The sequence below is a fragment of the Falco cherrug genome, chromosome 8 (genome assembly GCF_023634085.1).
Source record: "Falco cherrug isolate bFalChe1 chromosome 8, bFalChe1.pri, whole genome shotgun sequence".
Lineage (NCBI taxonomy): Eukaryota > Metazoa > Chordata > Aves > Falconiformes > Falconidae > Falco > Falco cherrug.
Genome location: NC_073704.1, coordinates 10,105,889 through 10,120,268, shown reverse-complemented (window position 1 = coordinate 10,120,268; position 14,380 = coordinate 10,105,889).

Here is a 14,380-nt window from a genome sequence, read left to right as displayed (position 1 = left end):
CTCAGACCTGTGGTGATCAAATGATTTATTTTTCACATTCTGAATTAAGAGATTTTTTTTCTGTTTCAGCTATGAAGAGCAATTAGCTAATTCGTGATAATTTTGAGAAGCGACTTTTTTGAGTGTTTTGAGAAGTTTGAGGAAACTTGCACATGTTCAAGATTAAATGAGAAATCAAAAGCTCTACCAGGTTCACCAAAAGGTGTTTTTCTCCCACCATCGAAAGGAATTTACCCTAAATCGGAGTCTTGAGGGAGGCCTCTGAAGCCTCCCTATATCCTGGGACACATGGGAACCCCTGTACCTCTGCCATGCCAGGCATGGACCTGAGCCCCTCAGGGACATCCCCATGTCCCCATCTCCTTCCCAGAAGTTCCCTCCATGATCGGACACTGCCTGGGAATAACACCTGCAGCTCACCACAAACTCAAACCTCCGCCAGCACGGACGGGCATCACGAAGGCAAGCCAGGCTCACGGCCAGGGCGAGGAGGTTTTCCCAGCTGCTCCGAAAGGGGAGGGAAGGAAAGCGCTGGTCCACCTGCCACTCGCGCAAAGAACAAACTCTGAACTATGTGTGGGGTTTTTTTAAACCTATCTACCACATGAGACATCCAAATCACCTTTTTTACCTTGCTAGGAGGAAAAGTTTCCCTTGTTGTTTAAATACTGAATGGAAACCAGACTATAGATTGTCTGTCCTTTTACTCTTATGAAAGTATAATTAAAAGCCATGTTAAAGTTGGGAGATCAACAGAGTTTGTGATAGATAACAAGCCAGGAGCTGTCAAAACTGTCAGGCCATTAAGAAACAAAATAATTCACACCCTAGTAATTGCTTTTATGTGCATTTTCCTATAAAATCCAGGAGACATGAGTCACGGGTCCTTACAAAAGAGCCTTGTTTTTCAGCCTCGAATACACTACATTGCACTTTTACTTTCAGGGAGCGTTTGGCACAGGCATTGTCCTCTGAAGATCTAAAGAAAGCAAACGCAGCGCTCAGTGTCACTGCGGTGTCCCTGGCTGTCTCCCCCTCCCCATCCCTGGAGCTGGGGACGGCCACAGACATGGCTGTGCCATGCTCTCCCTGGGGCATCTCGCTGCCGGCAGCAGCAGATTTGGTCCCAAACACCTGTAGCATGCTAAGAAATTTTGGCTTTGCAAAGTGACATGTGATGATGTTTCCTCCTCCCACCCAACTCTGATTTCTTTGGTCTTTCTAAGCTGAGACGTACATCGTGCGACCAAAAATTTTGTAGTAGTAGTAGTAGCAGGCTTCCTCCAAACTGGTGTTTGCACCTGGTCTTCTTCACAGCAGCTCCTCGGTGTGCTCGGGGAAGCCACAGTGATGCATGAAGGGATGCCGCTGCCACTAAGCATTATTTCCACATGTTCAACAGAAGGAGGATTGAAGCCACCTGCGAAGTTTTGCTTCTTATCCAAAACGGATATTATGGGAAGGAGGGGGAAGGGAGCAATGGCCAGAGGGATATCTTTTAAATCAGATTATTGGCAACATTTCTGACCTCCAGGTGTTGATTGTATTCGTGTAATGAGGGACACTAAGCTGTTAAGGATGAGAGGGCTGATTGAAGCTGATATTGCAGGAGGGCATGGAAAGCATTGCAACGCCCTGGTGACTTCTACAGCATCCAGCCACTAGATGCCCCTGCAAGCCCGGCAGCCTGCCGGGCCCTGCCTGGGTTTCGGCGGGCAGAAGAGACAAAGCTGAGGCTCAACCCAAGTAGAAGATCGTTACTTTTTCCTTTGCCAGGGTTTTTGGACTGTAAGCGTTACCTCTGCAACCAGCATCCTCCTGTTATAAGAGGGGACATGGGATGTGTGTACAAAGGGACTTCAGAACCAACCCAAACCCTGAATGGCCCTCGACCTCCCGCTGTGAAGGCACATCTCCTTTCCCACTGGCCAGTTTGCACAGCGTGGAAGAGCAATGTGGGGGAGATGTAGAAAGACAACAAATGCTCCAAGACTCCAGATATCATTCACTTACTGTGCTGCACTAGGCAGTGTCAACTCATCTCCACAGATGCTCCCAATGCTGCCCGTCCAGGGAGAAGGATGTTACTGCATAAGCTGACTGTTGCTTCCAGCTCCGTGGTTCTCAGGCCCCTGTTATTGTACGTACCATTAGCAGGGTAACAAAGCCCCTCCAGCTTTCACATTCACCTTTTCTTCATAAGGCATGACCGACTGCATGCTGCAGAGAGAAAAGAAAGAAAAAGTGAGCTTACACCTACATGCACAGACATTTACGGACCTACGTGCTGTCATCTTTAGGCCTGAGGCACTTGGGTTTGGTGCATCCGTTGACCAGGGACGCAGCCAAGGTCAGACCAAAAGCTGGGGCAGGACCTGTTACTTTCCCAAAGCCTGTTTTCTGGTGTTGGTGTTTTGGTTTTTGGTTGGGTTTGTGTTTTTTTTTTTTTTCTTCTTTGGTGGTTATGTTTTCTTTTTCAACTCCTTTGAAGATCTCCATGTTCTTTGCAGAGATTGCTCAAGCCTCGTGTGCCCCCGTGGGTGGGGCAAGCACCAGTTTCACTATGAATTTCAGCTACAAACCTGGCCACACAGCTCTGAGCTCTGAGACAACCGGAGATCTGGGGGCTGGACCTGCAGCCCGATCTGTACCGACATGCACCTCCTGCGGATGGGTAGGCTGGGCAGGAAGCACCTTGTGACTCATTTTGACTCTTGTTGGTCTGTCCAAGACACCGCTGCCAGGATCATCTCTCATCGGCTGCTCGAGCTTTTTTCACTGTCCTACACTTTGAGTTGCTGTGTCAAAACGTGTTGTCAAGTTTTGGTGGCACTGTGCGTGCACTGTCTCCTCCTCATCCCTAGTGCCCAGGCTGCCTCCCCTGCTCCTGGGATAGCCTTTCCTTTCCCTCTCTTGTACCAACCCAGCTCCTTTTCTCACCAGGTCTGGAAAAACCCACCAGGTACTGCTCGCCCAGCCTGCATGCTGGTTGTGCTCAGGGGGCTTCAGTTCGCCACCTCTGCTGCAGCACCCCCAGAACAGCTCTTGCTCCACCACCCAGTAAAAACACATTTACTTGTGGAAATAAATGTCCATGTGAGCATCAGCGTAACCCATGGACAGGCTTGAGTTTGTACCCCACATTGGGGAGGGACTGATGGCTCTTCTGCTGCTTGCTGTGTTCCAGCGGACATGTTTTCCAGGCAGGATAAATGCCGGATTTTGTTTTCTAGTGGGTCTTAAAAAAAATAATCTAAGAATGGAACTATCTGACCATTTAACTGCAAAGCTGTTGTCTCTCAGCAATAGCCTGCGGCTCCTCAGCACTTGGACTTGCATTTGGAGTGGAGCAGGGCTCCCTGTCCCCTGCTAAATCTCCCCTCTCTGCAAAAAAAGCTGCTTGCTCTTTTCTGAGCAAAACCCCACATCTCCCCACCTCCAACCATGCTCCCTGTCACCGAGAGGTCATCTTCTCTTGGGGAGTCACCCTGACACTTGCTTTAACAGCAGAGGCTGGGATGCTGCAACCCACAGGAGCACGGCCAGGTGTCCCCAACACGGGAGGGTGATGGGGGGCTGCGGTGGCCCCACACACCGCAGGGACCCCACAGCTGCACTGTGCCCCCTGTCCCGTGCCCGCCAGCACCTCCTGCATGGTGTGGGCCCCCGCCACCCACCTTGGCTCACTGCCCTCCCTGCAAAGCAGCCTCTTGCAAATATTTGCCAAAGGGAGATCCTCACTGATAAGAGAGCTAGGAGGCTTCTTAAGGTGACTGCGGAAGGAGGATTAGGGCTGTCTGGGCAGGGATGGGCACTACAGGAGGCTGTTTCCATGGGGAGCAGGAATCCGGCTCCACTGGTGGCCATCCCACCACAGCGAGCCTGAGGGATCCCGCTGAGAGACATGCTCACCCCTGTGACTCACACCACCCCCGGCAGGAGGGTTTGGCAAGACCTCTGAGCAGAGCAGGAGCACCAGCCCTTAGGATGCCACCTCCAAACGGAGTCCTTCATGCTAAGTCAGCGCTTTCAGAGCAAGGACAACCCCTGCCCACGTGCTTGTACAGCGCCTTGTACAACATGTCCCCTACAGGGTGATTTCCAGGGTGCACTTGGAAAGGATGTTTCCCTTCCCTGCTGCCCTGCACCAAGGATGGCCATGGCAAACACTTTCGGAAGAAAACATAACTATCATTCCTTCCCCCACCCTTTTTTTCATTTGTTTTTGTTATTTATTTATTTTTCAAATCTCAATCCCTGGCAGAAAGTACTGTCTCCCATTTTCGCGACCCGCCTTGTCCCCAGGCTGATGTTGACGGCTACAGGGAACAATGTGGCTTTGAGGCTCCGGGTGCACGCAGGGGAGGGGATGGAGTGCCGAGCTCCACCGCGGCTGTAATCCCCCTTTAATTGCTGTATAAACACAACCAGTGATTTCCATGGATTGGCATAGCTGAATGCCTTGTTCTCCAACTCTAAGAGGAACTTCGTAACTGAAAAAAGCTTGGTTTTTTCCTCAGACGGGACTAGCATACACCCAGTTCTCAGCGTTTCAGCGGAGGTACTATAATTTACAAAACACAGTTAATAACAGCAAACCACTAAGGTGGACATAGTTAAATTAAAAAAAACAACAACAACAACAACAAAACAAACAAACCAAAACAATCAGAAACCACAAAAAAAAATATTTAAAGCCTATCCCTTCATGGAAACAAGCACATTTATATAAACAGTTGCAGCCACGTTATACCAGTTCTCCCCCATCGATAAATGAAAGCAGCCCAAGCTGGGTGTATCGAGCAGCCCCCAGGTTTGATGGCTGTACGCACGGCAAACTGCAAGCTCAAATCACCAAGCGACACTTGCCAGCGCTGTAAATCACTGCAGCACCAGTCAGTGGAGTTAGATTGATTTCAGCCAGCTATACATCCAACTCGGTGACTCTGCAAATAAACTTTCCAGGTATCAAAATACTTTCCTGAATTTCAGGATACTGGACAAACATTATGAAACTCAAGAGAATTTTTCTATGAAATACCTTGAAGGCTTTTGATGCATTTGGTTGGGTTTTTAAAATCCCACATAAGCCAACTACAGTCACAACTTTCTTCTTGTTATAGGAGTAGACTAGAGTAAAAATTGGAGAAAATGGTATTTTCCTCTAGAAAGTGCTGATACGCAATTTTGGTTTTATCAGAATTTTCCACAGGAGAAAAATATTGTTCACTGAAATATCATGACTCAAAAATATGTCACTGTTCTTCAGTTTTTGTCCCTTAAGGCTTTTTTCCCCCATGTTTTGTTTTGTAGTCTAAGTTTTTTCAACTAAATTCCTAAGACCTTGAAAGGTAAAGACTTTCCTAGTTTAGCTCTCTGTCTACGCACATCCTGGGAGCTGTGGGTTGCAACAAAACTTGGCCTGGAAAGGAGAATGGAAGCAGAAGGTACTGAAAACCACAATTCCCATGAGGGATGCTAAAGTCATTTTGCAGAAAAATACTTTGATTTTCAGCTGAAACAGCTTGTTTGTCATAGTATGATATATAAATACCAAGATTTGGGGTGGAAAGCAGATGTGCACATGAAAACGGTAATTTTTAGGGGAAAAAAACCCAACAATTTTGCACCAAAGAAAAAAGGAAGTTGCACCGTAAATCTGACAGGCTGTATGTGTGGGGAAGCCCTGTGAAATCTCAGCCCCATGGGGACTTTGCTGTTCACCATTCTGGGGTCAAGACTCCTCCGTTAGGATGTTAAACACTGCACAGTGCTGACCAAAAGTGGCACTGAAGTTCATGCGTGCAAACTGGCTTGCCAGGTCAGCCTCTGCACGTACTGACAGAGACATCCCATCAAAACCATCTGACGACAATACCTACAGCTAGGACATTGCTCCTGAGCACATTGGACCGGTGACCCTAGCCTGAGCCAAAAAACGGCCTCAATGGCACCAAACTGGCCCCCAGTATTCAGACCACGTTTCTACTGGTAGGTATACCTGTGGGTGTGATAGCTGCAGCCATCTGGAGGCTTGTGTCTAAGTGGGACTTGCACGATCTCAGGATGCTGTGAGCAAATACGCTGAGCGATGCTGAGGGCATCACCTGCCAAAGCCACCCCCCAGCTCTTGGTTTCAGACTTGCTCCGATGCATTCAGCTGGAAGAAGCGTGGCTGGGTCAGAGCAGTTCCGCCTGCAAAAGCCCACGCAGGTGCCGTGCAGCCCTTCTCTTTGCTGGCATGTAACACCTGCCCACCCGCCGCAGAGGAGCCCCTTTCCTCTTCTTGAGGAAAGGGTCTTGTTCCAGCTGATTCAGTTAAAGCTTTCATATTAACTTTCTGAAAACCTACAAATTTGTATGAATATGGGGATAAAGTAGAAGACAGACAAGTCCAAGCCTGTGAGATTTTTGTGTACACGCACCCCCAGCCACCCCAAGTGTTGCAGTGACCCGTGCAGCACAGCCAGCTCTGTTGGGGAGCCTGTATCCTTATACATCCACTTCAACAAAACTTTGCTTTCAGAGTTACCAAGATTTTCTGACTTAACTATTGCCAGGGTTGGTAGCAGTCCAGGCTGTGTACCTACCACAGTAGCTCAGGGATTTTCTCAAGGAGAACATCGTTTTGGTTACAAAAATAAGACGTTACAGAAAATTGCATAGAAAAGCAATGAGTAAAACACTCGTCAGGTTTGCACAGGATATTCAAAGGATAGAGATTTGCAGCCCAGGGACATGCATCCTTTGCAATCCATTTTAAAGCACAAAACAGCCAAACACCGCTCCCAGTAAAACATAACCCTGTTTGAACAACTCCCCATGTAACCTTGTGCCCAGGATCTCTCTAATGCAGGACTGAAACTCTGGGTCTTCACCAGTGCTGTGGCCAGACTAGTACAAGCACACAAGGCAAAGTATAAGGCGTTCCCTTTCCATTTGAGTTATTCCACTTAAATGCTCCCAAAGAAGTTGAGGGCACACCTATTTTCATGAGTCACCAGGAGGAAAAGCCATTGCATTTATGGCCTATATGATACCAAGCTGAGCTGGTCCAAGATTTGGCCCTTGGACTCCACAGTGGCACTTGGCTTCTGAGCTGTCAGGAAGATGGATACGACATACCAGAAATAGGATATTAGCCACTGAGAGGGGGGGATACAGGCTCTCCAACAGTTAAGGATGCAGCTGGTATGTTATGAAAGGACAGATTTTAGCTACCTTGCAGAAAGTTTTTAAAAAAGTTGTCACGCTTTTCCTGTTGTTGCACCAAAGCTTCATTGAAATTCTTATCCTGAAAGGTTTAAGGAGATGGCTGGAGAAAACCTCCGTGAATTCCTATTTGTGCACATGCATTTCACGTGCAACACAAAGTCCCATCACAAACTCCAAGTAACTTTTGATAAGTGATAATCTGCAGGGGAGTCACACCTCTGCCTTGCCATGCTTTGGCAGAGACCTCTGGGGACAGTCTTCATCATATGGGCTACAAACCTACAGATTTTATACCATAAAACATACTATGGTCAGAAGCGAGAACAAAATTTATTTGCTGTCATCCCCACATTTCACGGGAAATTGTTAGAAGTGAGAAGTATTAAATTATTACGTACCATTAAACCGTAACCAAACCATAACCATTAAGCCATCAAATCATAAATTTGGAGGGGTGAAGGCCTCCGTCCGAATTTCTTGAAGCATCACGCATGTAGGCACAGACTCCAGCATCGATCCCCACCATTCAGCAAAAAACACGACAGCCAGCACATTAGTGCTCTGAGGAGCTGAAAGCGGGCAGGGATGATCTGTGCAGTGAATCGCAGCATATCTGTTGCTGCTCTCTGGGAGACAGGCTGTTCTGAAACACAGGGCACACACCGCTCCCAGGGACCCAGGTATGATGGGGTCTGGACTGTTTGCATCTCCCACGGCTGTAGAGGACTGCCCTGGTGGCTTTGCTCCTTTCCCTTTTTTCTGGAGATGAGGCTTTCAGGGATAAGCTGGAGACTACACTGATACAGGGTTCCCCTGCACATTTCCATTCATAAGTCATTGAGCTGGTAATTTTATAAGCCATAATTAGACGTTTTCTGACACCTAATCTGCTCATGTGTCTGTTTTATTTTTCCCCATCCAACGTGCAGAGGTAGACGACAGCAAAACAATACCCTCCTTGTGCGCCGCTCGCCAGCCTCGGGAGAGAGCCGCTCTCCAGAGCTGCCCCGGCAGGACTCCGAGCTCCGGGAAGCGACACACCAGCAGTGCTGGGGAGAGAGACAAGAGTGGATGGTGCTGCGAGCCCAGGGCTTGAGCAGGGTGCTTTCCCTCTGCTCCCCTGTGTGGGCACACAGCCAGTGATTCCCAGCTTACCGTAAGGAGCAAAGTTTCCATTCTAACCCCACGAATGGGAGAGGGGCGCGCTGCCGTCCAGCGTGAGTCACTGGATGTAAGCAAGAAGCAAAGGCCAGGGGAGAAATAAACAAAGTGAGCGATTCTGGACTGCAGTGTTCTCACGGCACAGGAATGCTGGCAGTGTCTGATGTTGCAGGATCTTGGGAACCCCCTCCTTTCCAGCAGGTTCATTTCGTTTTTCTTTCCTTCTTCTTTTTTTTTTTTTTTTAAACAAGCCCAAGCTTACAAAATGTGCTTTGCTGAACTCAATCACATTATGTGGCATTTGTGTGTTGGAGACTTTGCTCCTCCACGTTCCTGCAGCCTCATGCACCCACGGATGCAGGCCCGCGTGCCGTGCCCCCAGTCCATCCCAGCAACCCGGGCACATCCTTAACCGCAGAGACATTGTCCCAGACACTGACAGCACATTTCAGCCTTGGGATGGTTCAGGACTGTGCAAGGTAAATACAACTGACAATGTAATTGATGTGGTTTTTCTCCAAGCGAGTCAAGAGAGTTTTGTTTGTCTGGGTTTGAATGTCAGATCGCTGCAGCTCATTTCATCGGTGCATTATCAAATTCCTTTCTTTCAGGTAAGAGGGTGCAACCAAATCACAGCTAAGAGGATTAATGAAGATGTGTGGCACCTGAGTCTGAATTAAGTTCAGGTGAGAGCAAACAAAAATTCATCATCTAATGACCAGATATCCACAAAGGACTCACTATTTCCAGAAGAGCAGCCACAGCCTGGTGCCAGGTGCCATCAGCAGTCCATATGAATCATCCCTGCAGTGAAGCTGTAGAACAAGATGTTGGTTTGCTATGTTCTTGCTTGATAAATCACAACCTTACAAATCCAGGGAAAGGCAGGGAAATGTCCAGATTTCTTAGCCCAGGGATTGTGAGCTGGGGTCTGCCCTATGGAACATGTCTTTCCTTAAGCACCAAATGGAAAGGATGGTCTGACTAGACAGGAATGGGATCTGTGAGCCCAGCCTCACCTGCAATCTATCATGTAACCTGGACGGTTGACTTCTTTTAGTCTTTTTTTTTTCTGAAAATGGAGGCAAATTCTCCAACATGTCAATGGTTAACATCTAATACTGGCCACAGGGACTCTCAATACCATGGTGATGTGACTGTACAAAACAGAGGATGGAAGAAAGATGCTAAATAAAGAGACAAAGGATCCAGTCCAAAGAGAAACACAGTTATGGAAAATGTTGAGGGAGGTCACTGAAGCAGCAGCAAAACTGTCAGCCAATGTAAGCCAGTGGTGACGAGGGGACTGTCTCACCGGCTGCTAGGCAGACAACTTGACCCATGATTAGATAGCCATACGTGGAACTCGGAAAAGGGAGACAGCTGGGATGTTAAGAGGGTAAGACCCTTGTCCTCGTGAAGCACTGCCTTTGCAAACGAGGAAGCAGACTGGCCAGAGGCGCTTGGGATTGGCACTTGCGTTCAGTGTGATCAGAGAGGCAGAGAGCTGTGGATGAGGAAGGAGATGTGAATTTACTCTGAGACTAGTGGGGACCCACCCACGAAGTATCAGGTTGGTTTTCTGAAAGGATTAAGGAGTCCTCACCCTTTGGGAATTCTCTGTGCTGTTTTTGTTGCTGTCATCCAACAAAGGTGCGGCACTGGAGAGGTCACAGGAGAGGTGAGCAAAGTGTTGAGTGCTCTGCTTCCCCCAGGATGGAGCAACATGCAGCAACCAGTCTGAAGAAGAGGAAAACAATAGGGAAGACTGGGAACTTGCATCAGAGCTTCCTGATCAGAGCTCTGTCCCTTATAATTCCTTATATTGATAATCAATGTTAACAGCTACTGAATTCTCCTTGTTTTCTCTCTTTAATTTCAGCAGAATAAGCCATGGAAGAAAGAAAGAAAGTGAACTCTTCCTCAAAGACACAGTTTGCCTTATGGACTTGCGTGGGTTGGGCTTTCCCACCCTTCCCATAGGGCTTGGATTTGGCACAACTCTTCCCCAGATGGGGAGGTCATGGCCACAGAAAACTGCTTTTTCCTCTAATAGCAATGCCAAGGAGAACGAAGAGTCATTCCAAAACACAAAAACAATAAAAGAGGGAAATTGGTGTCACCTACAGTCAAGCTCCAGCCCACAGGATTTGAAGGGGAGCTGCGGTGACCCCAGGGCCACCCTTCTTGGTAATTGTTGATAGCAGCAATGGCCACATATTGTGGCTTATGAGGTTCAGATTGGACATTAAGGAAAAAAAATAATGCGCAAGGAGGATAGCACAGACCTAGAACAGCTCCCTCAGAAAGGTGGCAACATCTCCCCATCCACAGCAGTGATCAAACTCTGGGTAGTCAAAGCCACAGCTGACTTGATCCGGTGTTGGAGACAGTTCTGCTCCAGATGGGAGGTTGGATTACAGACCTCCTGAAGTCCATTCCCACCATCATTTCTATGAGACCTTGGAGGAAGGAATAAAGCAGAAGTGGCATAAATAGAATAATCCTTCCTATTTTGAAACCTCTTGTTATTTTTGCAAGTAATTAAATATGTATTTTCATGCAAACAAGGACAACGCCTTATACCAGTGGGTAAGCACAGCATGGGCTGCCAGTTCTTTTGCATCATGTGCTCCCCCCCTCCCATACTAGGGAGCAATGGGGGGCAACTCTTCTCCAGTCTTTCCCAGTAGGCCGAGGGTCCTCCTTCAAGGAGCGGGTTGTGTCTGGGGGGGTACTGGAAGGTACTGAGAGCTGAGCTGTGCAGGTAGCCCATTTTCACTTCCACTGGGTCAGAGAATCGGGTGTTTAGATTCCCAAACATTATCCTTTTCTTGACGACCTACAGCAGGCCTTTTAATGTGGCACTCACTGACAGCCATCTCACCAGGAAACTGGGAATAGCTGGTTCAGAAGCACAAGGCGACAAACCCGGTCTCCGCCACTCTGCTGCTCCCATATTGCTACTCCAGATAACACCACTTTATAACTTCTAAAGATGCTCTTGTGCTGATGCCACCAGAAAGCCACACTTGAAGCCTTCACATAACAGGAAAAGAATGGTTTTCAGCATGAGAAAACCATAACATGCAGCAGCTAGTGACTGGGCACATGCTCAGCTGTTAGCAGCTCTGCGGATGTCGCTGGAAATGACTGTGGGATTTTTTAAGGGCACATCAAATTGATTTGGAACTGTTAAAACCTAACGCCTTGAGCTCCATCTGTGTTTCGAGTGTCCCTGCTGGAGGAGCAGAGGGAAGAACAAACACAAAGCGGAGAACAGGATTTTCCTTGCCTTATCCCCACCAAGCATGTTTGTTTAAACAAGATGGGTGGAACCGAAGCCATGCATGGATGAAACCAAAAGGAGTCGATCTGTGTGCCTCAGTACTTCATACCGGCACATTTGCTCCAGTACATTTCCCTGCGATGCAAAATCCAATGAGGTCCACACAGCTCATCCAAGTCAACACCTTCCTTCCTCTGAAAAATTTTGCTTACCACCCAAGGCCTTTAAATTTAGCTTTTCCCCCCCCTGCTGCTAGTTTGCTTCTTCCTGCCTCCAGTATTCCAGGCAGTGAGTTTACCTTCCTCACCCCACACACCACCTTTTGAAACAGACGGTATGTGGCGGGGATCCCTACTCTGTGCCAACACTAGCCGGTAACACCCCGGTCCCAGCCTGATTTCTCAGCCCATCCTCAACTCACTCCCATAAAGAGGGCAAACAGGTGTGTAGCTCATCCCCTTCCGATCCATTATTCCACCACTTTCACAAATCAGTCCAGTAGAGGGGTTGGGTGGGTAGAAAACTTGACACAGTATTTAGATACTTAATTTCAGCAGTAAAGGAATTCTGCAGGAATTCAGCCACGTACCAAACATCCTTTGCATCCCTTTGCTGCCTATGAGCAAATCTCTGGACCACATCAGATACCCGATTCACCCTTTCTGGAGTGAAGGCTGGAAAACATGCTCAACACCGCTCGCAAACAGCATCTCAGATGTGTTATTGACAACAAGGGGGAGGTCTCTCCAGCATTGCTGGGTTGCAGCACCGTCAGACAGAAGCTATTTAAGACCTTTGAGGGCTCTGAGCCCAAGCCATGCCCGCTGGACTGCAGATATTTCTTCTTCGCCTGGAGTGACTCTCCTGGAATAGCTTGCTAGTAAATGGGTGACACATGGCCATCAGGAGTCTGACAACATTGCTCCAACGTGGTCCCAAAATACTCCAGTGCTTGCATGTTCCTTCACAGCATGTCCTACCCCACTGCTGAGCAACGTTGCCTCCCTCCACCAGCACCAGGCAGAGCTTCACTGTAATACGCACGGTGAGATATCAGAAAACCAGGACTAGCGTGGATGAAGAGTTTGGAAACATGTCCTCGGTGAGTAAACACTCTTTTCCTTAAAACAAAACCAAACCTAAAACAACAACAAAACAATTTATTCACACCCTTTGGAAGATGCTAATTAAAGTTTACTTTAAAATACTAGCAGACATGAGTGTGGGCTGTAACAGGAACATACTGTGAAGTGACAGGTCTGCAATAATCCCATGCCTCAGCCAAGTCTAATTCATTCTGATCACACACAGGTCCGAAATCCAGGGAGGCTCTCGGAGCAAAAGCATGTGCACTTGTGGGAGGTGCAAGAAGTGGCTCCGGAGCTCCGGAGGTGCGAGAGCGAGAACAGGTGTGAGAGCAAGGGGTTAATAAATGGCGGGTGCCAAAGAGCCCAGCTCCGCAGCAAGCAGAAGGAAAGCTCTCCCTGCTTCACTACGGCAGCTTTGTAGAGCTCTCCCTTGCTCGCCGACTCAGGGGAGGCACCTCCATCCAAGGTTTGCTTTAGTCTAGAGCAACCTGGCCACAGAGAACTGGAAGGAGCCATGGGAAAGGCTGAATGCAGCTTGGTACTGGAGGATGAGACGCCTCTAAGAAGGTGGGCACACGGCACAGGAATAACTCCCTTAGCTTTTAAGAGCTGATAAACCACTGGCTCCTCATTGAATCCCAATGCTGCCTTGAAACTCATGAATGGGGGAAGAAAGGTTACTTGTCTCCTCCTTCCCCAAGGTTTTCACTCATGCACAGTGATTTAGGGACATGCCCTGACGGCACCTCGGTGCCCAGCAGAGATCCAGGTGCATCTCAAGAGGCGCTGGGAAGGCCAGCACGGGTGGCTGGGGAGGAGCAGAGCCAGGGGCGATGCCGAACACTGGGCTGGGAGCTGCAGCCACCTGAGCAAGGCCCATGCTTTCCAACAGGAGCAGAAGTCCTCCATGTTCCATCAGTTATCTGAAGCCAGGTGTCAGGTGAAACACCAAGCACTGACAAAGCAGGGGGGGGAAAACAACCACAAACAAACCAAACAGTGAGGGCAATACTGAAATAAAAATTAGTTTGTTCTCGTGATGCATGTTGCTTTGTTCTAGTGATGCATGTTACAGCCAGTTCCCGTATTACAACACCGATGCATTTGGGCCCAGATAGGAACAGGGTGTTGAGGAAAAGGCTAATGGAGATGGGCTCCATGTCCCTGAGCATGGCTCCACACCATGTGCTTCACTGCTTGTTTAAACTTGTGTAACGTGTTCCAGGTTGAGTTTTTTAGATTTTTAAGATGCCGCTTCCTAGCTTACGTGGGTCTATTTCTAAATGACTAACGAGTTACCTTCATTTTCAAGGTCTTTCAATAAAAGAGGTCAAGAACACCAATACTGCAGCACATAGAGGTCATTGCATCTTGAGCAGACAGGCTACCTCACTCAAAACCAGCTAGCCAAGGCAGCAGTGGCAGCCAAGTCTCCAGCAAACGGATTTCAGCAGACATGACCTGACGCTACTCAGCGCCCGACAGCTTTCTTAGGTTGCAAAGACAGCGCACAGACACCATAACCGCTGCAAGGTTTAGAGCTGGTCCTAAACCGCTGCCAGAGCTGTCTCCCCTCCTGAGGAAGGCACCTGGTTTCACAAATCCCACACATGCCCCAGCCATTCAC